We start from the raw sequence: 25,859 nt of genomic DNA, 5'->3' as shown, positions 1-25,859 counted from the left end.
TACGATCAACCCACTTAGTACATAATATATTGCGAGCGAAGGTAAAGCTTTCGTCAGCAATTACTGGAGAAGTCATTTAGTGATTAGATTTTAGGATTAGTGTAAGTTACGTGAACTCAAGAGACCTATAATTGCCTGATGATTCACCGCCAGGTAAATAAGGAGAGATTAGGAAAGAATGAAGCTAATCAGTCCGGTACGAAAGCCTGGCAAACTGGAGAAATGTTTTAGTAAATGTTTTAATATCCACATCTTAATTAACGAAAGAAACATAAGCTACTTTAAGTGATATTACTTTATCTATTTATTGATATTTTTCATAAGAGGTGGCCAAATGTGATAATAATTCAGAGGTTGGTTTACATCACAACCTCCCTTGGTCACTTCTTGTTCTCTTCTGATTCATAGGGTGTTACGTTTGCAACACTTACCATATTTTTTGTTTTCACAGCCATCATTGTCCTTCTGGCTCCCTCCCAATACTTCCATTATTCAAAGGATCTGAACACTTGCTTATTCTCCACTAATTACTCAATAATGACCCTCACTGAGAACTTGTCCTCATGTCTACTGCAATGTGTCATAAGGCCTCTCTATCATATGCCTCTTCCTCCTTGTTTCATAATTTAGGGGGCCAGGGGAAATTGCAGTCAACTTCCAAGTAAGCACCACACAACCTGTCCATTTCTATTTGCAATTAATTTAATGAGTGACATAATACATTGACACTAGTAGAAGGATTACGAATTGCTCGAAATACATTCAAATACCATTGCTTTGGTGGCAACAATAAAATAGATGCTTACGTAATTTATTTTGAATTTATTACTTTGTCTTAGGGCCTCACTAACAAATGCATCTTCCTCGTTGTTTCAGAAGTTGAAGAGGGGAAAAAAAAAACAACCTGTGAACTCAAAGTAAGTACCACAACAACCTCTCCATGTCTATCTGAAATTAATTTTATGAGTGGCATAATCCATTGACAGTACTAGAATGACTTACCAGTTGCTGCAAATACATTGAAATACGACTGTTTTGGCGGCAACAGTAAAATAGTTGCTTACATAATTTATGGTAAATTCATTACTTTAATACTTGTGTACAATTTTTAAAATATCAAAACCATATCCGTCCGAAAGGGCAAAGATTAGTAAGCAAGGGGTTGTGTTTGGTCTCTGTTGGCGGATTCCACTAGCGTCCAAGTTTAGGATCTTGCCTAGATATAGCCGACATCCACTTTTCTTTTCATTCACCTCTCAAAATTGAGCCACTGTGACATCTGAGAGGCTTTATTTGGCCCTAAAAAACTCAAGGATTTTTTCTATACAAATACAGGACAGTAGAGATTGCATTTGGTGAGCCTTCTGCATTTGAGCATACACGGAGGCTGGTAAGGCTTTACAGCTGGAGAACTACATTTCCCAATGGAGACTGTCCAGGCAGTTCTTCCGGTGGTAGAGCTATGAACATTTCATATCATAAATTAACAACATACAGTAACAGGGTTTTTATTCAGAAGATGTATTTATGAAGCAAGTTCTACTTTCCTTCCAGTGTTTCTTTTTGATAGCGTCATATATAAGATATTTTTTAAAAATATTTATGAATCAAGTTTTATTTTTCTGTATACTTATGAATATAATTGAACTCTCCATTCATAAGACTGATTCAAAAATTTATTTGATCTACAAGCTGTTTTATTGTTCTGTTTTCTCTGATTGTTTGTGATAATTGTAAATATATAGGAATGTTTACAATAAATATGTACCTCATTTCACATGCCTTTGCTCATGCTAAATCGCCCAGGTCCCCATTAAATACCCAAAGATGTCATGCCTGGAGGTGGTGGTGGTGGTAGTAGTAGTAGTAGTAGTAGTAGTAGTAGTAGTAGTAGTAGTAGTAGTAGTAGTAGTAGTAGTAGTAGTACTCGTAGTATCTTCTCCTTTAACAGATAGTCGGTAATCATTATCGTCATCATCCATTCAACGCCCCCAGTCTGTTAGTGCATCCATTTACATGCAGAGTTTCTCCTCTGATTTTCTCTTCTTATTTTACCCAGCTGCACTTCCTGGCTCTGTCACTTTCCTCCTACAGTGACCTAACAAGTGTTAGAGTTGAATACTCTATACAGTGACTATGGAATTCAAGACTGATTTTCCTTTATGTCTGGAGCTGAACGCACACAAACATTTCCTGTATTCACATTACACTAGACGTCTAAATCTTGGCTCATATAATTTTTTGAATTGTGACATGATTGAGTGCCACAATACAGGTTGGCAGAATCAAGGAACTTGAATTTCTTCATAAGTGCGAACACTGATGGGTGTAATTGTTTCCAAGTATGAGACGTTTCATTATACGAAGGCCACCTGGTAAGTGGTACCCGTTTGTGCAATAAAGACACAGGAGTAAATATTACCAAATATACAAATTTTTATTGGAAAGAGCATACTTTACACTACTTCTCCAAGCAAATTTAGGCATTTGTCAAAACGTGGGACGAGTTCTTGTTTTCCACCGTCATAGTCCTATGCCGCCAGCGTATTGAGATACATAGTCACGGCTCGTTTAAGTTCTTCATCGCTGTAAAATCTTTTTTCCGCCAGAAAGTCTTTAAGCTTAGTAAAGAGATGAAAATCCGAAGGGGCCAATTCCAGGATATACTGGGGATGGTCGAAGGTTTCCCACTTAATTGCTGCAAAGTTGTTGTGTTATCGCAGCTGCATGAGCCCTGGCATTATGAAGGAGAATGACGCCTGTAGACAATAGACCTTGCCGTCGATTTTGTATTGCGCGCCGTAATTTCTTTAATGTTTCACAATACGCCTTAGCATTAATTGTGTCTCGACGGGCCAAAAAATCAATGAGCAGTACACCTCGGCGATCCCAGAAAATGGTTGCCATGAGTTTCCTGGTGGACAGAACTGTCTTGTTTTTTGGTTTGGTTGATGAATGAGCATGATCCACTCCAATGACTGTCCTTTACTCTCAGGCGATGCATAACAAACCTATGTTTACTCCCCGGTAATGATGCGAGTTAGGAAAGAGTCTCCTTCATCGGAATAACATCCCAGAAACGTCTGTGCTGCAGCCATACGCTTGGTTTTGTGCTCCTCTGTAAGCATGCGAGCGACCCACCTTGCACAGACTATAGAATAATTCAGATGGTCTTAGACAATTTCATGAACAATTGTTCGAGACACATTAGGAAAATTTTCACAGAGTTCATCAATTGTGACGCGCCGATTGTTCTTCATGCATTTGTCTACTGCGCTCAGCAGTTGGTCTGTACTGACAGATGGTCTCCCTAAATGCTCCTCGTCGTGTATATTAACCTCCCCAGGTTAAAGTTGCGACACCAACGCCGAACAAACGATTTGTCCTTCACATTGTCTCCATACACCTCTGTTAATTGGCGATGAATATCACAAGGTCGAACGTTTTGTGCATTAAGAAATTTAATCATGGCCTTCACTTCACAATTGGTGGGGTTCTCAATTTGTTTAAACATTTTAAACGATCACAAGACACAACACAGGCAAAGCTAGCGTCACGCAACTTCGCACAGAGCAGGCAGACAAGCCACTGATGCGGTCTGACCTTGCCCAGTGGCTACCCGAGTCGTCAGCGCTTAATGCGGTGCTAACGGGTACTACTTTCTGGATGGCCCTCGTAGTACGAGTTAGGTACAGTAATGAAGAACTTAGGGATGGTCTGAGGGACTATCATATTTCTAGTACCAATGCTGTAATGAAATTGGACAAAGATCTTCAGTGTAGATTAGTAGATTAAGGACATGACTCCAGAGATTTTTTCTCTGAAACGATGAAGTCGTTTAACAGCATTTGCTCTATTAATGAACTGAGCAAAATTCTGTTTGATTTTTTGCTGATGATGGAATGACCATCTGTAAGATTATCTAGTGTAACTAGCTTTATTTTATTACTGTCGGTATGAGGATCTCACTCGACATAGCTACGGGAGAAAGAAGAGGCCTTGCTGTTATTTAATGACATAGGAAAACAAGGGAGATATTAAACAATGCACGTATTCAAAAGGGGTAGGACTGGAAAGCAGAACAAAAGCATGTCAAAACCCTTTGCACTACAGCCATAATCGACTTGGCCTACCAAGTGGACACTACATAGCCAGAAGATCTGTATATTACGAAAGCACATTTGGTGGACATCTAACCATCCCTGGGTCCTTTAATTTGCCCAGGAATCAAATCACAACGTCCAGACTGTGAAATTAGCTGGAAAGGAAGCAACCATGGTCTGAATTAGGGGGCATCTGCCTGGTATGAAAATGGGAAAAACAGCACTGCGTGGATTGAATTTGTGTAGCCAAATCAGCCAAGACAACCAAGACAAAGTTCTGAGAATCAGTTTTAGGAAAGGTTATTCCACTGAAGCTCAACTTGTAGGATTCCAGCAAGATATAGTACTATAGACAGTTACAACACCAGACTCAGAGCCAACAGACGGGCAGCAACCAACTCAACAGTGGATAACAAATAACTACTTCCACTTACATAATACATTATTTCTACATCTACTGATATTTTCTGGCAAGGTTTCAGCCATTTTATTACCTACTGGTGCTAACGGCCACTTACAATTTTTCAACAGATGCTTCTGCTTCACTTGCTCACAAATTTCATCAGCGGCCTTGGAAAGATTGTATTCATGACAATCAAGTTTATGCTTGTATTCACGCCCTCATGTCGTTGGCTTTATATTATTACCACTTTGAATTTCCACTAATATTTTATATGAACTGTTTTAATTAGAATTTCAATAGAAGTAGTTTTAGTCTCCGACAAGATTATAATTTAATCATAAGACAGTTTTCCATTAGCATCTTTATATTTTATCACTTTTCACATTTTTATGTTCCGAATTTTAATAACTGACTAAACTTTTAACTTCCACTTTTAATTTAATTGTATTTTTGATGATTGTGTTTAGGGTGAAGATGCCCTTAATTGAGGGCAAAACATGTCCCATGTAACTAAGAATCTAATTATGTAACCACTATAAGTGAAAATATAAGTATTGAATAGGTGGAACAAATTAAAACACCTTTATTATTGTTGAACTGTTAAATTTTCAATACGCACCTAAAATGAATTTATAACATGTAAGTGGTATGTTCTGAGCTGTCAGCGGAGAGATGGCGTGGAATGACATTAGTAGACGAATAAGTTTGAATTGCGTTTATAAAAGTAGGACAGATCACAATATGAAGATTAAGTTGGAATTCAAGAGGACAAACTGGGGCAAATATTCACTTATAGGAAGGGGAGTGAGGGATTGGAATAACTTACCAAGGGAGATGTTCAATAAATTTCCAATTTCTTTGAAATCATTTCGGAAAAGGCTAGGAAAGCAACAGATAGGGAATCTGCCACCTGGGCGACTGCCCTAAATGCAGATCAGGATTGATTGATTGATTGAATTAGTTACTAGTGGACCCATGCTGCTCCACAGCATTATTCATTATATACTGCCTTGAGTCTTCACTATCTAAGCCTAATTCTTGCATTTCCTGCTCATTTCTGGAAAATACTCGTGCCATCTTCTTAATTGTTCTTCTTCTGATAACAACATATTTCTTTGTTTATTTAATTTTTTTTTTTTTTTTGCTAGGGGCTTTACGTCACACTGACACAGATAGGTCTTATGGCAATGATCTTTGTTTATCCTTTACTCATTTACTCTTCCTATAACCTCCCCTTGACTACTTCCTTGTAATATTATAGAGTTGTTTCATATCACCCTTTTTTCCCAGCAATTTGTGCCTGCTGGTCAATCCATCTTCTTTTATCAATTCTCACACTCCTTTTAACTATTTTGTCCATTTCATAATATTTTCCTTGGTCATCTGACTTCTGCTGTCTTATACTGCTTGGATTTAATATAGCTTTTGCTGCTTTACATTTTTCAATTAATTCCCATGTTGGCGAGAGCTCCTATAACCAATTACTTTTTCACACATTTGTATATAAGTGTTCTTAACATTTTCCCAAGTTCTTTCCACATTCAAATCTTATGCAAGATTTCAAAGGACTTCAAATCAATTTTTCAACTCCTGTCTAAATTCTTTCCTCCTCTTTTCATTGTTTAACCTTCATATGTTGAACCTCTTTTTCTAGTTGTAAACTTCTTCGATGCAGCCTTTATTTGCAATGTAAACTCAGCTACTACTAGATGATGTTCACTACCAACATCAGCTCCTTTTCTGTTCCTCACATCTGTCAATGATCTTCTAAACTTCTTACTAAAAGCTACAGGGTCGATTTCATTTTCTATTTTGTGATCTGATGATACCCATTTAATATTATGACACCTTTTGTGAGGAAAGATGATCCCTTCAATCACCATTTCCTGTGTGGCACGCAAATATGCAAATCTCTCTCCATTATTATTCATTTCATCTAAGACACGTAACCCGCATCAGATAATTCTATTGGTGCATAACAAACTACTAATTTTACATTTTGAATTCACCTCGAAATCTAGCTGTCATCATTCTATCTGAGATGGGACTTCATCCAATTAAACTGTTCTAGGATGTCCTACTTAGCAATATACCCATTCCATTGTCCATTTGGCATCGTCCAGGGACTGTCCAGAATAATTCCCATTTTGCATCATTATCTCACTGCACTTAAGCCAAAAAAAACCAAGCCATAATTTGCATCTCTTTCTCAACCTGCTTAAGTTTACCTTCCTCTGTCAAAGTTCTAACATTCCAACAACCGATTCTCATTTTCTGTTTTGGGCTAAAGTTCATCATTGAGGTATTCATTGGGTTTCATTTCACTTCAGTTTCTTTTAATAAGTGGATTTAAGATGTGCAAATTATTAGCCCACAGCACCCGAGCTTGGAGGTTGGGCTGCTACCTGAGCCTCCAAACCTGCCGTTTTCTGTAGAGGTAGACTCACGTAGCAGTTGAAGATCCCTCTTCACCACAATGCATTGGTTTCCCCCTATTTCTGTAACCACACGGGAAGAGGGTTGCCTCATCAGGCTGACTTGCCCTTCCAAAGGTCTCCTTCTCTGCTGCATCTGCCATTGAAGAATTCATCAGTGCCCTGTTAGCTGTCACTTTTCAGGGTTCTTTGAAGGGCCTTCACAGCTGCCGTAGTGGTCCTGAGGTACACAGAGTCCCCGCAGTACGTCACCCCTACGTGTAATCCCCTACTTCATGTATTGCCCACTTCCCACAATGTGGACAAGGTGATTGACTTACGGGGGTCACAAAAAAATTTAACTTGGTCAAACAGAAAAGTAAACTTTACAAGAACTTCAAATATATCTATAGGCATAACATTATTAATTAATTTCACAGTTCTATACAAAATACCACTTGCAAAAAACGAGAGTGAACAGGCTCGTTTACTCATAGGAAATAACTAAACTTATCATACTCATACATGCGTCAGTAACAGAAGGCAGCACCTACACTGACTGCGAAGATTGTCAATCTATGACAACACTCTTTCGGCAACTTCAACAAATATTGGTATTCACGCCTATCTGTCCTAAACTAGTGGCTATAAAGCAGGCTGTTAAGATAATTTTGATTTCTATCCTGTTATGTGTTTGTAGTGGTTGGCATCATGACAGACCTCCCTTAAGTTTTGTTTAAAAAAAGAATGACGGTCATGAAGTGCACAAGGTGTGTGTTTTTTTTTGTTCCATTGGAAGTTTCTTCTTCAGTAATGGTGTTAGGAAATATTCCTGTACAATAAATTATTTTCCTTATAGATTAAGCTCCAAATTTATTATTAGGGAACGCAGGCAGTATAGGGGGATTGAGACACCCTACTATGCTGTCGTTTACAACATAAGCAATTCTGCCAAAACACCAGTAAATAAATGGGTATTGATATTTGACTCGATAACAATGCACAATATGAAGGATGGGATCGCTCATCACATTGCTAAATACACTGACTGACAGAGCAAATGCAACACCAAGAATGAGTGGTCAGAACTTTATGCCAATTGCAGGGTAGACTGACGTCACTGAGGTATGCTCATGATGTGAAATGCGCCGCTGTGCTGCGCACGTAGCGAACGATAAATGGGACACGGCGTTGGCGAATGGCCCACTTCGTACCGTGATTTCTCAGCCGACAGTCATTGTAGAACGTGTTGTCGTGTGCCACAGGACACGTGTATAGCTAAGAATGCCAGACCGCCGTCAACGGAGGCATTTCCAGCAGGCAGACGACTTTACGAGGGGTATGGTGATCGGGCTGAGAAGGGCAGGTTGGTCGCTTCGTCAAATCGCAGCTGATACCCATAGGGATGTGTCCACGGTGCAGCGCCTGTGGCGAAGATGGTTGGCGCAGGGACATGTGGCACGTGCGAGGGGTCCAGGCGCAGCCCGAGTGACGTCAGCACGCGAGGATCGGCGCATCCGCCACCAAGCGGTGGCAGCCCCGCACGCCACGTCAACCGCCATTCTTCAGCATGTGCAAGACACCCTGGCTGTTCCAATATCGACCAGAACAATTTCCCGTCGATTGGTTGAAGGAGGCCTGCACTCCCGGCGTCCGCTCAGAAGACTACCATTGACTCCACAGCATAGACGTGCACGCCTGGCATGGTGCCGGGCTAGAACGACTTGGATGAGGGAATGGCGGAACGTCGTGTTCTCCGATGAGTCACGCTTCTGTTCTGTCAGTGATAGTCACCGCAGACGAGTGTGGCGTCGGCGTGGAGAAACGTCAAACCCGGCAGTAACTGTGGAGCGCCCTACCGCTAGACAACGCGGCATCATGGTTTGGGGCGCTATTGCGTATGATTCCACGTCACCTCTAGTGCGTATTCAAGGCACGTTAAATGCCCACCGCTACGTGCAGCATGTGCTGTGGCTGGTGGCACTCCCGTACCTTCAGGGGCTGCCCAATGCTCTGTTTCAGCAGGATAATGCCCGCCCACACACTGCTCGCATCTCCCAACAGGCTCTACGAGGTGTACAGATGCTTCCGTGGCCAGCGTACTCTCCGGATCTCTCACCAATCGAACACGTGTGGGATCTCATTGGACGCCGTTTGCAAACTCTGCCCCAGCCTCGTACGGACGACCAACTGTGGCAAATGGTTGACAGAGAATGGAGAACCATCCCTCAGGACACCATCCGCACTCTTATTGACTCTGTACCTCGACGTGTTTCTGCGTGCATCGCCGCTCGCGGTGGTCCTACATCCTACTGAGTCGATGCCGTGCGCATTGTGTAACCTGCATATCGGTTTGAAATAAACACCAATTATTCGTCCGTGCCGTCTCTGTTTTTTCGCCAACTTTCATCCCTTTCGAACCACTCCTTCTTGGTGTTGCATTTGCTCTGTCAGTCAGTGTATAATATCTTTAGTCTGGTGGTTCTGTAGCTCTGCAAATCCTTATGAATCCGCGCCTGAAATAGAAGACAAAATTTTATGACTCCATGAATATGATGTAGACGCTGATAGTCTTTTCCTTCACAGAGGAATATTTCATCTGTCACTGCTGAATGATGGAAAAATAACGGATAACTGAAAGGACATTAGCAATCATTTCGAAAAATGTTCTTAAGGATATCTGGCTCATTGGCTAAATAGTTAGCATTCTGGCCTTTGGTCTAGAGGGTCCCGTGTTCAATTTTCATCTGAATCGGGGATTTTAACCTTAACTGGTTAATTCATCTGGCTAGGGGACTCTGTGTGTGCATGTATGTCATCTTCATACTTTGTTGAAATCATGATAGGTAGAGCCCCATTCTCACCGACATGCAGGTTGCCTATAGGCCGTCTAATAAGAAAGGACCGGCACCAGGCCTCTCCGGAGGCTGTACGCCATTATTATTGATTTGATCTCACAATTATTCAAGTTTTAAAAAATAATGGTGACCTTCCCGGGACAGCTTCTTGAGCTGAGAGGATCTTCATAGGCCCTAAAAGAATTACGGCCTGTTTCCCTACAAGTATAGGACAGCAGAGACTTTAATCGAGCCTTCTGCATGCGAGCCTACACAAGGAGGCTGGTAAGGAGAAGGTGGTAGAATATTTTAAATCAACAAGAGAAGTTAGGAAACAGGCATTCCTTTATGAGTCTACATTTCCCAATGGATGTAAAATGATCATGCAACCAGAGTTATTGCTCTGGAATATTGATACTGTCTAACATCATTAGCTCTGTTAATGAATTTGAGCTTAAATCTGTTTAATTTTCTGGTGTTGATGATGGAATGAACATCTGTAAGTTTATCTAATGTAACTAGCCTTTATGATATGATGATCTCACTTGATAGAGCTTCAGGAGAGGGAAGATTCCTTGCTATTGTTTAAAGTTTCAGGAATATAAGGGAGATCATCAACAACGAAGGATGTAAAAGGAAAGCAGAACAAAAACAAATGAAACCCCGTTGCACTACAGTCGGTATAGTCCTTCTCCTATCAATTGGATGCTGCCCTGCCGGAAGATCTGTAGATAACAAGGTGACACGTGGTAGACCTCTAAACCAGTCCTGACATCCTTAATGTGGCCAGGAATCAAATCGGTACAAGTAGGCCACAAGGGCGGTTGGGAAGGAAAGATTTGTGGCCTAAATTAAGGATCATATACCTGGTCTGAAAATGGGAAAAGCAGAATATGGTGGGGTTCGAAGTGGAGTGGCGAAATTTCAAAAAATAAGCACAAGGTAAATTTCTGTGATTACCTTACCTTAACCTGCAATACATGCTGTACTTAGCAGTACTTTCAATACTTTCATAATATTCTGATATGTGAATATCATCCTAAGTAATGTCATTGTAAGCAGCCATGCTTGATTACTGCCCGTCAGGCCAGAGAGTTCATACTTCTAATGATCATGGAAGAAGACTATTCCCTGCTGCGTAGTCTTTGATACTCTAACCTTTCCCAGCAAGAGATGGTAGAGCATTACTAATAACTTACAAGCTGCTAAGTGACAAGATTCTATGTACAAGCAGACCCCATCATGACATAATTATGCCTTAGATATTATTTGGGAACACTTACCAGAGGATGAAGTAGCTACGCTAGAAAGAGTGAAGGCCATGAATCTTAAGAGTTCTCTGCCTGGGAAAAAAACTCTCATTCGAGACTAACCTGTGTGTTCACAAGACAACTGTTCTATATAGAAGAACTGCAATTAAACATACCGTTGCCTTCTCCTACAGAAGATTAAGCTTTATGTCCGGAACTGCAGAATAAAAAAATAACAATGAAATATGGGAAGATTTTTACCAAAGAGATGGCATGACGATGTCAGAATGGACAAATTCTGACTATGAACTGCGGCATACCATAAGGTACTTCTTATTACATATGTTCATAAAACCATTGAAAAAGGCAGGAAAAACAAGATGACTATGACAGGCATATGAAGATGAGTTAACTGACATATTTATGACAGCTGTAGAGCAGCACGGGTCCTCTAGTTTAAATTAAAATTTGTTTTAGATCATTTATTTTTTGCTTTGAAATTTTTGTTGCAGGTCATATTATCTAGGAAGTAGATGATCCTTCCAAAAAAATAAAAAAAATATGTCTATTCATTTCAGCCATCCTAAAATGTAAAGATTTTGACACTAATATCTGTTGTTCTTGAGGATATTTTTCATGTCATTAACACCCATCCCACAACCGCAGTGGTGTTAGGAGGGTCTTACCCCAACAGTACTTTTGTCCAGATGGTACATCGTAAGTATGTGTACCAAGTTTGGTTAAGAGCCTTGCTGAAACATGCAGACGCACATACATAATCTTGGACATCTTGGATATTTTATTTTCCACCACAGCTCATTCTCCCGTGCCGATTGTGGCTGTATTTTGACTTAAATCTCATCCGGTGAATCACTATTCATCACCAGGACCACAAAAAAAGTGTGGATTCAACACTAACATAGGTTGTTCTTTTATTATTTGTACATGTCGCTCCCTCCCCTCTGCATCCCATGGGGTGATTGGTGTGTCCCACCCCACCACAGTATTTTTATCCGGATAGTATTAAATCATATGTGTACGAAGTTTGGTTGAAAGTGCAGGTTTGCCTATAGTCGCCTCTCATTTTTTAAACTTTATGTAAACATATTACCCCTTAAATATGATCAACCCGCTAAGTACATAATATATTATCGGGCGAGTTGGCCGTGCGCGTAGAGGCGCGCGGCTGTGAGCTTGCATCCGGGAGATAGTAGGTTCGAATCTCACTATCGGCAGCCCTGAAAATGTTTTTCCGTGGCTTCCCATTTTCACACCAGGTAAATGCTGGATGCTGGGGCTGTACCTTAATTAAGGCCACGGCCGCTTCCTTCCAACTCCTAGCCCTTTCCTATCCCATCGTTGCCATAAGACCTATCTGTGTCGGTGCGACGTAAAGCCCATAGCAAAAAAAAAACAAAAACAACATAATATATTGCAAACTAAGGGAACGCCTTCGCCAGCAATTATTGGAGTGGTCACTTAGTGATTAGATTCTAGGATTACTGAAGGTTAACTGAACTCAAGAGACCTATCATTGCCTGATGATTCACCCGTAGGTAATTAAGGAGAGATTTAGAAAGAATGAAGCTAATCACTCCAGTAGAAAAGACAGGCAAAGTGGACGAATCTTTTAGTAAATATTTTGATATATACTTCTTTATTAATGAAAAAATATAAGCTATGTTAGTTGATATTACTTTATCTGAAAATGAAAATGAAAACCTACAACCTGTTTTCCAGTCAATGACTGGGTCAGGGATGGAATGAATGAAGCAGATTTAGGCTATTAGTACGATGGGGTCACCACTCCCAAAGTGAATTATTAATGACTGATAGATGCTATGAAATGAGAATGGAGAGTGTTGCTGCAATGAAAGATGACAGGGAAAACCGGAGTACCCGGAGAAAAACCTGTCCCGCCTCCGCTTTGTCCAGCACAAATCTCACATGGTATGACCAGGATTTGAACCACGGTATCCAGCGGTGAGAGGCCGACGCGCTGCCGTCTGAGCCACGGAGGCTCTATTTCTTTATCTATCTATTGTTATTTTTCATATGTGGTAGCCCAACGGGTTAATACTTCAGAGCTTCCCCTTGGTCACCTCTTGTTCTCTTCCGACCCTGAGGGTGTTACGTTTGCAACACATACCATATTTTTGTTTTCACGGCCCTCATTGTCCTTTTGGCTCCCTCCCGATACTTCCATTATTCAAAAGATCCCAACACTTGCTTATTCTCCACTAATTACTCAATAATGACCCTCATTGAGAACTTTTCCTGATGACTACTGCAATGTGTCATAAGGCCTCACTAACAAATGCATCTTCCTCCTTGTTTCAGATTTTAGAGAGGGGAAGAAAAAAAAAGTAATAGCAGTGAACTTCAAAGTAAGTACCACAACAACCTGTCCATTTCTATTTGCAATTTAATGAGTGACATAATCCATTGACAGTACTAGAAGGACTTACGAGTTGCTCCATATACATTGAAATACCACTGTTTTGGCTGCACAGTAAAATAGTTGCTTACATAATTTGTGGTAAATTTATTACTTTAATACTCATTTACCGTTTTTAAAATATCAAAACCATATCTGTTCAAAAGGCCAAAGATTAGTAAGCAAGGCGGTGTGCTTGGACTGTGTTGGCGGATTCCAGTAGCGTACAAGTTTAGGATCTTGCCTAGATGTGGCCGACATCCTCTTTTCTCTTAATTCCCCTCTCAAAATCAAGCCACTGTGATATCTGAGAGACATTTCTTATCCCCTAAAAACTCAAGGCTTGTTTCTGTGCAACTACAGGACAGTAGAGATTGCATTTGGTGAGCCCTCTGCGTTTTAGTGTAAAATGGAGGCTGGTAAGGCATTACAGTTGGAGAAGGTGGTATATGATTTTATATCAAGAAATGAGATTAGGAAGGGGGCATTTATTCAGAGAAGAACTACATTTCCCAATGGAGACTGTCCAGGTGGTACTTCTGGTGGTAGAGCTTTAAACAATTCGTATCATAAAATTAAACATATACAGTAATGCGTAAGAGGAGACGGGGGTTCTTTGGACATATCATGAGGATGCAGGATTCGAGACTTGTGAAACAACTAGTACAACACAATATCGTCTCAAAAAATACCACAACAGGATGTAAATGGTTCAGAGAAGTAAGAGAGGATCTGAAGGAAATAGGCCTTACAACAGAAGACACCACAAATAAGATAAAATCGAATACAAAACTCAAGAATATAAACCTCCGCTTTACCCTTACACGAAACAAACCAACAACACGCATATTTTTGACTGAGGGAAGGGCTCAAGGATCGGAGCGTTTGAAGAAGTACTGGGAGGATCGCAAAGCCCTAACAGTCCCTTCATAGACACCTGAACGACGGACTGACTAAAGTGATCCTGTGTGGTCATAAAAGAATAATAATAATAATAAGAAGAATGGGTTTCTTTTTTGATAGCTTCGTATATAAGGTATTCATTCAAAATATTAATGGATCAAGTTTTATCTTTAGATATACTTGTGAATATAATTGAAATCTCTGAACATAAGACTCATTCAAATATGTATTTGATCTACAAGCTGTATTATTTTTCTGTTTTCTCCAATTGTTTCTGATGATTGTTAATATATAGGAATGTTTACAATAAAATTTGTTCCTCATTTCACATGTCCTTGCTCATGCAAATCACGCCCAGATCATCATTAAATACCGAAAGTTGGCGTGCCTGGTGGTGGTGGTGGTGGTGTTGGTGGTGGTGGTGGTGGTGGTAGTAGTAGTAGTAGTAGTAGTAGTAGTAGTAGTAGTAGTAGTAGTAGTAGTAGTAGAAGTAGTATCATCTTCTCCTTTAACAGATAGTCGGTAATCATTATCATCATCATCCATTCAATGCCGCCAGTCTGTTAGTGCATCCATTTACATGCAGAGTTTCTCCTCTAATTTTCTCTTCTTGCTTTACCCAGCTGCACTTCCTGGCTCTGTCACTTTCCTCCTACAGTGACCTAACAAATGTTAGAGTTGATTCCTCTATACTGTGACTATGGAATTCAAGACTGATTTTCCTTATGTCTGGAGCTGAACACACACAAACATTACCTGTATTCACATTACACTAGACGTCTAAATCTTGGCTCATATAATTATTTGAATTGTGACATGATTGAGTGCCACAATACAGGTTGGCAGAATCAAGGAACTTGAATTTCTTCATAAGTGCGAACACTGATGCGTGTAATTGTTTCCAAGTATGAGACGTTTCATTATACGAAGGCCATCTGGTAAGTGGTAACCGTTTGCGCAATAAAGACACAGGAGTAAATAATACCAAATATACACATTTTTAATGGAAAGAGCATACTTTACACTACTGCTCCACATAATCTCCAAGCAAATTTAGGCATTTGTCAAAACGTGGGACGAGTTTTTGTTTTCCACCGTCATAGTCCTATGACGCCAGCGTATTGAGATACGTAGTCACGGCTCGTTTAAGTTCTTCATCGCTGTGAAATCTTTTTCCCGCCAGAAAGTCTTTAAGCTTCGTAAAGAGATAAAAATCCGAAGGGGCCGATTCTGGGATATACGGGGGATGGTCGAAGGTTTCCCACTTAATTGCTGCAAAAGTTGTTGTGTTATCGCAGCTGCATGAGGCCTGGCATTATGAAGGAGAATGACACCTGTAGACAATAGACCTTGTCACCGATTTTGTATTGCCTGCCGTAATTTCTTTAATGTTTCACAATACGCATTAGCATTAATTGTGTCTCGACGGGCCAAAAAATCAATGAGCAGTACACCTCGGCGATCCCAGAAAATGGTTGCCATGAGTTTCCTGGTGGACAGAACTGTCTTGTTTTTTGGTTTGGTTGGTGAATGAGCATGATCCACTCCATTGACTGTCCTTTACTCTCAGGTGATGCATAACAAACCCATGTTTCGTCCCCAGTAATGATGCGAGTTAGAAAAGTGTCTCCTTCATCGGAATAACATCCCAGAAACGTCTGTGCTGCAGCCATACGCTTGGTTTTGTGCTCCTCTGTAAGCATGCGAGCGACCCACCTTGCACAGACTATAGAATAATTCAGATGGTCTTAGACAATTTCATGAACAATTGTTCGAGACACATTAGGAAGATGTTCACAGAGTTCATCAATTGTGACGCGCCGATCGTTCCACACACATTTGTCTACTGCGGTCAGCAGTTGGTCTGTACTGACAGATGGTCTCCCTGAATGCTCCTCGTCGTGTGTATTCCCCATCTCCAGGTTAAAGTTGCGACACCAGCGCCGAAACAAACGATTCGTCCATCACATTGTCTCCATACACCTTTGTTAATTGGCGATGAATATCACAAGGTCGAACGTTTTGTGCATTAAGAAATTTAATCATGGCCCTCACTTCACAACTGGTGGGGTTCTCAATTTCTTTAAACATTTTAAATGGATACAGACACAACACAGGCAAAGCTAGTGTCACGCACACAGAGCAGGCAGACAAGCCCCTGCCCCGGTCTGACCTTGCCCAGTGGCTACCCAAGTCGTCAGTGCTTAATGCGGTGCTAACGGGTACTACTTTCCGGATGGCCCTCGTAGTACGAGTTAGGTACAGTAATGAAGAACTTAGGGATGGTCTGAGGGACTATCATATTTCTAGTACCAGTGCTGTAATGAAATTGGGCAAAGATCTTCAGTATTTAGCCTTACGCTACTCTTGGTATATTATGATCATGCCTCCAGAGATTTCTCTGAAGCGATGATGTAGTTTAACAGCATTTGCTCTATTAATGAATTGAGCTCAAGTCCGTTTGATTTTCTGGTGATGATGATGGAATGACCATCTGTAAGATTAACTAGTGTAACTAGCTTTATTTTATTACTGTCAGTGTGAGGATCTCACTCTACGTAGCTACGGGAGAAAGGAGGGGACTTGCTATTATTTAATGCCACAGAAAAAGAAGGGAGATATTCAACAATGCACGTATTGAAAAGGGCTAGGACTGGAAAGCAGAACAAAAACAGGTCAAAACCCTTTGCATTATAGCCATAATTGACTTGGCCTACCAAGTGGACACTACATAGCCAGAAGATCTGTATATTACAAAAGCATATTTGGTGGACCTGTAACCATCCCTGAGTCCTTTAATTTGCCCAGGAATCAAATCACAGCCTCCAGACTGTGAGATTAGCTGGAAAGGAAGCAACCATGGTCTGAATTAGGGGGCAACTGCGTGGTATGAAAATGGGAAAACCAGCATGGCATGGATTGAATTGGTGTAGCCAAATTTCAGGAAATTAGCCCAAGACAAATTTCTGAGAATACTTTTTAGGAAGACAATCCAGAATTATTTACTAGTTGACCCATGCTGCTCCACAACATTATTCATTGTACACTGCCTGTTGGGAGGTCTAAATTCATTCTTGAGTCTTCACTATCTAAGCCTACATTTATTTCTTACATTTACTGCTGATTTCCATCATCTTAGTTTAAAATTTCTGGAAAATTCTCATGCCATCTTCCTAATTGTTCTTCTTCTGATAACAACATATTTCTTTGTTTATCCTTCACTCGTTTACTCTTCCTATAACCTCCCCTTGACTACTTCCTTGTAATATTGTAGAGTTGTTTCATGTCACCCTTTCTCCCAGCTTCCTCTGCAATTTGTGCCTGCTGGTCAATCCATCTTTTTTTTATCAATTCTCACACTCCTTTTGACCATTTTGTCGATTTCATAATATTTCCCTTGGTCATCTGACTTCTGCTGTCTTGTTCTGCTTGGATTTAATATAGCTTTTGCTGCTTTACATTTTTCAGTTAATTCTCCTGTTTCCACAGACATCCAGCCTTTCTGTTGAGAGCTCTATAACCAATTACTTTTTCACACATTTGTATGTAAGTGTTCTTAACATTTTCCCAAGTTCTTTCCACATTCAAATCTTCTGCAAGATTTCAAAGGACTTCAAATCAATTTTTCAACTCCTGTCTAAATTCTTTACTCCTCTTTTCATTGTTTAACCTTCGTATGTCGAACCTCTTTTTTCTAGTTGTAAACTTCTTTGTTGCAGCCTTTATTTGCAATTTAAACTCAGCTACTACTAGATGATGTTCACTACCAACATCAGCTCCTTTTCTGTTCCTCACATCTGTCAATGATCTTCTAAACTTCTTACTAAAAGCTACAGGGTCGATCTCATTTTCTATTTTGTGATCTGATGATACCCATTTAATATTATGATACGTTTTGTGAGGAGAGATGATCCCTCCAATCACCATTTCCTGTGTGGCACGCAAATATGCAAATCTCTCTCCATTATCATTCATTTCATCTAAACTATGTTTCCCGCATCAGATACTTCTGTTGGTGCATAACGAACTACTAATTTTGCATTTTGAATTCACCTCGAAATCTAGCTGTCATCATTCTATCTGAGATGGGACTTCATCCAATTAAACTGTTCTAGGATGTCCTACTTAGCAATATACCCATTCCAAGTTTCCATTTGGCATCGTCCAGGGACTGTCCAGACTAATTCCCATTTTGCATTATTATCTCTCCAAAATCAAACCACCTCACTTCACTTAAGCCATAAATTTCCAAGCCATAATTTGCTTCTCTTTCTCAACCTGCTTAAGTTTACCTTCCTCTGCAAAGTTCCAACATTCCAACAACCAATTCTCATTTTCTGTTTTGGGCTAAAGTTCATCATCGAGGTATTCATTGGGTTTCATTTCACTTCAGTTTCTTTTAATAAGTGGATTTAAGATGTGCAAATTATTAGCCCACAGCACCCGAGCTTGGAGGTTGGGCTGCTACCTGAGCCTCCAAACATGCCGTTTTCTGTAGAGGTAGTCTCACGTAGCCATTGAAGACCCCTTTTCACCACAATGCATTGGTTTCCCCCTATTTCTGTAACCCCACGGGAAGAGGGTTGCCTTATCAGGCAGACTTGCCCTTCCACATCTGCCATTGAAGAATTCATCAGTGCTCTGTTAGCTGTCACTTTTCAGGGTTTTTTCAAGGGCCTTCACAGCTGCCGCAGTGGTCCTGAAGTACACAGAATCCCTACTGTATGTCACCCCTACGGGTAATCCCCTACTTCATCCGTTTGCCCACTTCCCACAATGTGGACAAGGTGATTGACTTATGGGAGTCACAAAAAAATTTAACTTTGCATGAACAGAAGAGAAAAGTAAACTTTACAAGAACTTCAAATGAATCTATAAGCATAACATTATTAATTAAATTCACAGATCTATACAAAATACCACTTGCAAAAAACGAGAGTGAACAGGCACGTTTACTCATAGGAAATAACTAAGCTGATCATACTCATACATGCGTCAATAACAAAGGGAGAACCTACACTGACTGCGAAGATTGTGAATTTATGACAACCCTCTTACGGCAACTTCAACAAATATTGGTATTCACGCTTATCTGTGCTAAACTAATGGCTATAAAGCAGGCTGTTAAGATAATTTTGATTTCTATTCTGTTATGTGTTTGTAGTGGTTGGTATCATGACAGCCCTCCCTTAAGTTTTGTTTAAAAAAAGGATGACAGTCGTGAAGTGCACAAGGTGTGTGTTTTTTTTATATTCTATTATAAGTTTTTTTCTTCAGTAATGGTGTTAGGAAATATTCCTGTACAATAAATTATTTTCCTTATAGATTAAGCTCCAAATTTATTATTACGGAACACAGGCAATATAGGAGGATCGAGACACCCTACTGTGCTGTCGTTTACAGACCAAAACAATTCTGCCAAAACACCTGTAAATGAATGGGTATTGATATTTGACTCGATAACAATGCACAATATGAAGGATGGGATCGCTCATCACATTGCTAAATATAATATCATTAATTCTGGTGGTTCTGTAGCTCTGCAAATCATTATCAATCCGCACCCGAAACAGAAGACAAAATTTTATGACTCCATGAATATGATATAGACTCTGATAGTCTTTTCCTTCACAGAGGAATATTTCATCTGTCACTGCTGAATGATGGAAAAATAATGGATAACTGAAAGGACATTACCAATCATTTCGAAAAAAGTTCATCTTAAGGATATCTGGCTCATCGGCTAAATAGTATGCATTCTGACCTTTGGTCTAGAGGGTCCCATGTTCAATTTTCATCTGAATCAGGGATTTTAACCTTAACTGGTTAATTCATCTGGCTAGGGGACTCTGTGTGTGCATGTGTGTCATCTTCATACTTTGTTGAAATCATGTTAGGTAGAGCCCCGTTCTCACCAACATACAGGTTGCCTATAGGCCGTCTAATAGGAAAGGACCGGCTCCAGGCCTCTCCGGAGGCTGTACGCCATTATTATTGAATTGATCTCAGAGTTATTCAAGTTTTAAAAAATAATGATATTCTTCCCGGGACAACTTCTTGAGCTGAGAGGATTTTCATAGGCCTTAAAAACTTACGGCCTGTTTCCCTACTACTATTGGACAGCAGAGATTATTTTAATCGAGCCTTCTGCATGCGAGGCTACACAAGGAGGCTGGTAAGGAGAAGGTGGTAGAATATTTTAAATCAACAAAAGAAGTTAGGAAGCAGGCATTCCTTCATGAGTCTACATTTCCTAATCGATGTAAAATGATCATGCAACCAGAGTTATTGCTCTGGAATAGTGATACTGTTTAACATCATTAGCTCTGTTAATGAATTTGAGCTTAAATGTTTAATTTTCTGGTGTTGATGATGGAATGAACATCTGTAAGATTATCTAATGTAACTAGCCTTTACGATATGATGATCTCACTTGACAGAGCTTCAGGAGAGGGAAGATTCCTTGCTGTTATTTAAAGCTTCAGGAATACAACGGAGATCATCAACAATGAAGGATGTAAAAGGAAAGCAGAACAAAAACAAATGAAACCCCGTTGCACTACTGTCGGTGTATATTCCTTCGCCTATCAATTGGACGCTGCCCTGCCGGAAGACCTGTAGATAACAAGGTGACAAGTGGTGGACCCCTAAACCAGTCCTGACATCCTTAATGTGGCCAGGAATCTAATCGGTACAAGTAGGCCACAAGGGCGGTTGGGAAGGAAGCAGTTGTGGCCTAAATTAAGGATCATATACCTGGTCTGAAAATGGGAAAAGCAGAATATGGTGGGGTTCGAAGTGGAGTGGCAAAATTTCAGAAAATAAGCACAAGGTAAATTTCTGTGATTACTTTTTAATTGCTGTAATCGTAACTAGTGGACCCATGCTACTCTGCAGTATTTATTATACATCAGTCAGGTATTGTGTCGATATGAAATTGTTCAGTGCGTTGCCCGGGTACATTTCTTGTATGTTCACTTTTATCATTAAAACTGAAGCTTAATTTTTGTAGATTTTTAATATGGTGTTGATTGGTATTTTACAAACAATTTTTTAGTTCTTTAGTGTTATTGCTGAGTATCTATATATTAAGAATTTACTAAAAACAGCTTTGGCAAATCTGTCTCTCCATTCCACTGTATTGATTGGCTTCATTTTGTTGTATTCTCCCCGGAATTACCTGCCGCTGGAACTTGAGACATTGTTAGGTCTCGAAGTTCAGCCAATTTTATGTAATCATAAAATAAAATAATTTAATGATCACTCCAGTAACTGCAGGTGAAGGCTTACCTTAACCTGCGATACATGCTGTACTTAGCAGTACTTTCAGTACTTTCATAATATTCTGATATGTGAATATCATCTTAAGTACTGTCATTGTAAGCAGCCATGTTTGATTACTGCCTGCCAGGCCAGAGAGTTCATACTTCTAATGATCATAGAGGTAGACTCTTCCCTGCTACATACTCTTTGATTTTCTAACCTTTCCCAGCAAGAGATGGTAGAGCATTACTAATAAGTCTCAAGCTGCTAAGTGAAAAGGTACTACGTACAAACAGACCCCATCATGACATAATTATGCCTTAGACATTATTTGGGAACACTTACCAGAGGATGAATTGGCTACACTAGGAAGAGTGAAGGCCATGAATCTTAAGCGTTCTCTGCCTAGGAAAAATATCTCCTTCGAGACTAACCTGTGAGCTCTTAAGACAACTGTTCTATATAGAAGAAGTGCAATTAAAAGTACCGTTGCCTTCTACTACAGAATACCAAGCTTGACATCCAGAACAGCAGAATAAAAAAAAAAGAATCATGAAAATTGATGGATTTTTACCAAAGAGGTGGTATGATGACTTCAGAATGGATGAATTTTGACTACAAACTGCGGCATACCATAACGCACTTCTTATTACATATGAGCATAAAACCATTGAAAAAGGCAGGAAAAACAAGATGACTATGACAGGCATATGAAGACGAGTTAGCTGACATGTTTATAATGACAGCTATAGAGCAGCACGGGTTCTCTAGTTTAAATTAAAAATTGTTTTAGATCATTTTGTTTTGCATGGACATTTTTGTTGCAGCCCATATTATCTAGGAAGTAGATGATCCTTCCAAACAATAATAAAATTATGTCACTATTCATTTCAGCCATCCCAAAAGTAAAGATTTTGACACTAATACCTGTTGTTCTCGAGGATACTTTTCATGTCACTAACACCCATCCCACAACTGCAGTGGTGCTAGGAGTGTCTTACCCCAACGGTACTTTTGCCCAGATGGTACATCGTAAGTATGTGTACCAAGTTTGGTTAAGAGCCATGCTGAAACATGCAGACGCACATACATAATCTTGGACATCTTGGATATTTTATTTTCCACCACAGCTCATTCTCCCGTGCCGATTGTGGCTGCATTTTGACTTAAATCTCATCCGGTGAATCACTATTCATCTCCGAGACCACAAAAAGTGTGGATTCAACACTAACATAGGTTGTTCTTTTATTATTTGTACATGTCGCTCCCTCCCCTCTGCATCCCATGGGGTGATTGGTGTGTCCCACCCCACCACAGTATTTCTATCCAGATAATATTAAGTCATATGTGTACCAAGTTTGGTTGAAAGTGCATTTTTGCCTACAGTCACATCTCGTTTTTAAAATTTAAGTAAACATATTACCCCTTAAATACGATCAACCCGCTAAGTACATAATGTATTGCAAGTTAAGGGAAAGCCTTCACCAGCAATTAAAAATTGGAGTGGTCATTTAGTGATTAGATTTTAGGATTACTGAAGTTTAACTGACCTCAAGAGAGCTATCATTGCCTGATGATTCACCCCATGGTAATTAAGGAGCGATTTAGGAAAGAATGAAGCTAATCACTCCAGTAGAAAAGCCGGGCAAACTGGACAAATCTTTTAGTAAATGTTTGATATATACTTCATAATTAACGAAAAAATATAAGCTATTTTAAGTGATATTACTTTATCTATCTATTGTAACTTTTTATAAGTGGTGGCCAAATGTGATAATACTTCATAGCATCCCCTTGGTCACCTCTTTTTCTCTTCCAAGCCTGAGGGTGTTATGTTTGCAACACCTACCATATTTTTGTTTTCACGGCCATCATTGTCCTCTTGGCTCCCTCCCAATACTTTCATTATTCAAAGGAACTGAACACTAGCTTATTCTCCACTAATTACTCAGTAATGACCCTCACTGAGAATTTGTCCTCATGTCCTCCTAAAATGGCAGGGAAGGATTTAGTTAAGTGGAAATGTATTAAGCAGTCTGGCCTATGCTGACTACTTGGTCTTAATGGCAGATTGTGCCGAAAGCCTGCAGTCTAATATCTTGGAACTTGAAAATGGGTGCAATGAGTATGGTTTGAAAATTAGCCTCTCACAAGACTAAATTGATGTCAGTAGGTAAGAAATTCAACAGAATTGAATGTCAGAATTGGTGATACAAAGCTACAACAGGTCGATAATTTCAAGTTTTTAGGCTGTGTGTTCTCCCACGATGCTAGTATAGTAAGTGAGATTGAATCAAGGTGTCGTAAAGCTAATGCAGTGAGCTCGCAGTTGCGATCAAGAGTATTCTGTAAGAAGGAAGTCAGCTTCCAGACGAAACTATCTTTACATCGGTATGTTTTCAGACCAACTTTGCTTTACTGGAGCGAAAGTTGGGTGGACTCAGGATATCTTATTCATAAGTTAGAAGTAACAGGTATGAAAGTAGCAAGAATGATTGCTGGTATAAACAGGTGGGAACAAGGCCAGGAGAGTACTCAGAATGAGGAGATAAAGGCTAATTTAGGAATGAACTCAATGGATGAAGCTGTACGCATAAACCGGCTTCGGTGGTGGGGTCATGTGAGGCAAATGGAGGAGGATAGGTTGCCTAGGAGAATAATGGACTCTGCTATGGAGGGTAAGAGAAGTAGAGGTAGACCAAGACGACGATGGTTAGACTCGGTTTCTAATGATTTAAAGATAAGAGGTATAGAACTAAATGAGGCCACAACACTAGTTGCAAATCGAGGATAGTGGCAACGTTTAGTAAATACACAGAGGCTTGCAGACTGAACACTGAAAGGCATAACAGTCTATGTATGTATGTATGTATGTATGTATGTATGTATGTATGTATGTATGTATGTATGTATGTATGTATGTATGTATGTATGTATGTCTACTGCAATGTGTCATAAGTCCTCACTAAAAAATGTATCTTCCTCCTTGTTTCAGAATTTATAGAGGGGAAGAAAGAAAATAAAAAGTATCGATCAACTTCCAAGTAAGTACCACAACAACCTGTCCATTTCTATTTGCAATTAATTTAATGACTGACATAATCCACTGACAGTACTAGAAGGACTTATGAGTTGTTCCAAATACATTCAAATACCATTGTTTTGGTGGCAACAGTAAAATAGATGCTTACATAATTTATGGTGAATTTATTACTTTAATGTGTCTTAAGGCCTCACTAACAAATGCATCTTCCTCCTTGTTTCAGAAGTTCGAGAGGGGAAAAAAAAAAAAAAAAGTATCAGTGAACTTCAAAGTAAGTACTACAACAACCTGTCCATTTCTATTTGTAATTAATTTAATGAGTGACATAATCCATTGACAGTACTATTAGGACTTACGAGTTGCTCCAAATACATTGAAATACCACTGTTTTGGCTGCACAGTGAAATAATTGCGTACATAATTTATGGTAAATTTATTACTTTAATACTCCTGTACAATTTTAAAAATATCAAAACCATATCTGTCCAAAGGGCAAAGATTAGTAAGCAAAGGGGTGTGCTTGGACTCTGTTTTCGGATTCCACTAGCGTCCAAGTTTAGGATCATGCCTAGATGTGGCCGACATCCTCTTTTATCTTAATTCCCCTCTCAAAATCGAGCCTCTGTGACATCTGAGAGACTTTTCTTAGACCCTAAAAAACTCAAGGCTTGTTTCTGTACAACTACAATACAGTAGAGATTGCATTTGGTGAGCCCTCTGCATTTGAGCGTACACGGAGTCTGGTAAGGTGTTAGAGCTGGAGAAGGTGGTAGATGATTTTATATCAAGAAATGAGATTAGGAAGCGGGCATTCCTTCAGAGAAGAACTACGTTTCCCAATGGAGACTGTCCAGGCGGTACTTCTGGTGGTAGATCTGTTTACATTTTATGTTATAAAATGAACAATATACAGTAATGGGATATTTATGAAGCAAGTTCTACTTTCTTACTAGTGTTTCTTTTTGATAGCTTCGTATATAAGATATTCATTCAAAATATTTATGGATCAAGTTTTATTTTTCTGTATACTTGTGAATGTAATTGAAATCTCTGTACATAAGACTCATTCAAATATGTATTTGATCTACAAGCTGTATTATTTTTTTTGTTTTCTCTGATTGTTCGTGATGATTGTTAATGTATAGGAATGTCTATATATATAAAATAAGAGTTTTGTCTGTACATTGCTCAGAATTTGAAAAGAAT

The 25,859-nt window shown here is 39.6% G+C and overlaps 1 long non-coding RNA gene across 6 annotated transcripts in view; it reads left to right on the top strand.

The window, feature by feature from the left end:
* The window catches only part of LOC137503445 (uncharacterized), a 282,266-nt gene that overhangs the window by 35,259 nt on the left and 221,148 nt on the right, over window positions 1–25,859 (top strand). For all 6 annotated transcript variants that reach the window (XR_011019127.1, XR_011019128.1, XR_011019131.1 and 3 more), the window contains exons 5-8: window positions 877–917; window positions 13,348–13,394; window positions 24,606–24,654; window positions 24,877–24,924. This is a non-coding gene — a long non-coding RNA (uncharacterized lncRNA). The remainder of the gene's footprint in view (window positions 1–876; window positions 918–13,347; window positions 13,395–24,605; window positions 24,655–24,876; window positions 24,925–25,859) is intronic.

Source organism: Anabrus simplex, unplaced genomic scaffold, assembly GCF_040414725.1.
Source record: "Anabrus simplex isolate iqAnaSimp1 unplaced genomic scaffold, ASM4041472v1 ctg00000124.1, whole genome shotgun sequence".
NCBI lineage: Eukaryota > Metazoa > Arthropoda > Insecta > Orthoptera > Tettigoniidae > Anabrus > Anabrus simplex.
This window is presented reverse-complemented; position numbering and strand designations above follow the sequence as displayed.